Genomic DNA, 2394 nt, shown 5'->3' with positions numbered 1-2394 from the left:
GTCACTTCATAACCTCCAAAACAGTACATATACAATATATACCATTCACCCATTCATTATCATGAATGGCCCACATAGCTGGTTAGTAAAACACATTATGCATCACGTAAACATTTGCAGCAATTAATCAAGGTCACCAATAATCTACCAATTATTCAGTCCTCATTAATTCTAATCGAGTTGTTTTAACCTTAAGGATTTGTAGACCTAATCAAGAGTTTATGACTAAAAAGCGCTCCCACTCAAACCAATAAATTCATATGCTTTACTAATTTTAAACATAAAATTGTATTTCTAGTCTAACCGGAAACATACAAATTTAATTAAAATTTAAAGCTCATATAAATTTATAATTGAATCCAAAAATTTAATTTAATTTCAGTCGCATATTAATTCATGATTTTAATTTTAGTAAAATAATTAGAATAAATTCCATTTATTATAATTATAATATTCAAAATTAAAATCCAAGAAATTAATTCAAATTATTAATTTTAAAATTAATTAAAATTACGTGAACTGAAATTTTCAAATTAAACATTCAAAACGATCTAATCGTAACGCAAACACCCTACGCGTTGCACGCCCATGGGCCGTACGCACACAGCCATTGCTGGCCATGTGCGCGCAGCCCATGCGCTCGTCGCATAGCTGCTGCTGTCCTATCGCAAGCCTCCGCACAGCGCCCCATCGCACGCGAGCTATCGCTCGCAGTGCGCGCGCGCGAGATCGCTCGCTGGGCGCGCTGGCTCGCTCGCTGTGCGCGCGACATCGCTCGCTGGGCGAGCGACATCGCGCGCTGCGCGCGCGAGCCATCGCTCGCTGGTGCGCGACATCGCTCGCTGGGCGAGCGACATCGCGCGCTGCGCGCGCGAGCAGTGCTGGGCGCAGCGCTCGTGGCACGCGAGCTTGCGCTCGCTGCGCGCGAGGCTGCGCGCACTTGTGCGAGGCAGCGCGCGTTGTGGCGCAGCTCGCTTGCTGCCCACACGCGACTGCCTTGGCTCGCCCTTCGCCCATGCCCATTCGTTCATTGCTCGTGGCACACGACACAAGGCAGGGCTGCTGCCTTGTGCTCGTGCACTACGCCCTTGCTCATTGCATTCGTGCCGCACGGGCGACGAGCTCCCTTGCTCGTCGTCGCATGCCCGCATTATACAACACCCCTTAAGGGTAACACGAAGCGTCCATTGCTTCGTGCGTGCAAGTTATTTGAACGAATCGCATAAAAATTTAAAATTTATATTTAAAATTAATGACAAATTAATAAATATTATTAATTTCATAATTTTAGGGCGAAAAATCGAAAATTTATTATCCAATTGATTTCCGATTGTTATGGATTCAAGTCTAGGTCATAAAAATTTAAAATTTATCGTAAATTTACAATTTTTATGGTGGTTTTTAATCATAGGTTTCTAATTAAATTACAATTAATTATGAAAATCAAATTAATTCTAAATTATTCTAATTTTCAACAAATTAATCATAATTACAAATTAGATTGCATAATTAACAAGACTAGGCATTCAAACTTGTTAAACATATGCAGTAGGTCAATCAAAAATTCAAGATTTATTAACAAGAATCGCAAATATTTAATTTAACATCTTAAATTTACGAAATTTTGCATTCGAAAAACTAAAACTTTCGAAAAGTCATAGTTAGGCTTCGAATTTGAGAATTCTGGGTTCGGCAGAAAAATACTATTTTTGTCAAAATTTTAGAATGCCTTTTACATGCGGAATTGACACAAAAATCACTCAATTCGGATGAGTAATGAAGAAACTGCCGAAAAACTGCGTACATATAATTAAATAAACGCAATTTGCAATTAATTAACAATTACGAAAATTAATCACCCCTTTTAATTCTTGCAAATTTGTAATATTTAACCATGTTCATGCAATTTAGATTATGAAAATAATAAGGGGCTCTTGATACCACTGTTAGGTTATGATACATATGACATTTACATAGATCATGCGGAAACAACCATTAACCCAGGAAACATATTATTTACACATAATCATATAGCATAATTTAGATGCATACTCTTTGTTGCGTGCCCTCCCTAGCTGCGCCCGAACCGAACAAGAACAAGTCTTTTAGGACTCCAAGTGTCGTCCCTCCGTAGATAGTCCACAGCACGTCCGGATCCGCCTTAAGATTGACCAACTAGAATCGCCCTTAAGGTACTAGAAAATTTCGGCACTTTTGAGCAAGATGTGTGTTTGAATTTTCTCTCAAAAAACTCACTTTTGAATACTTTGAAACTTGTGTATAAATTATGACCCCTAGGCCTTTATTTATAGAGTTATGGAAAAGGAATCGTAATCCTAGTAGGATGCGAATTAATTGGAATTAGAATCCTACATGAATTCTATTTAATTAATT

This window comes from Spinacia oleracea, chromosome 5, assembly GCF_020520425.1.
Source record: "Spinacia oleracea cultivar Varoflay chromosome 5, BTI_SOV_V1, whole genome shotgun sequence".
Classification (NCBI taxonomy): Eukaryota; Viridiplantae; Streptophyta; class Magnoliopsida; order Caryophyllales; family Amaranthaceae; genus Spinacia; species Spinacia oleracea.
Note: the sequence above shows the minus strand (reverse complement) of the source record.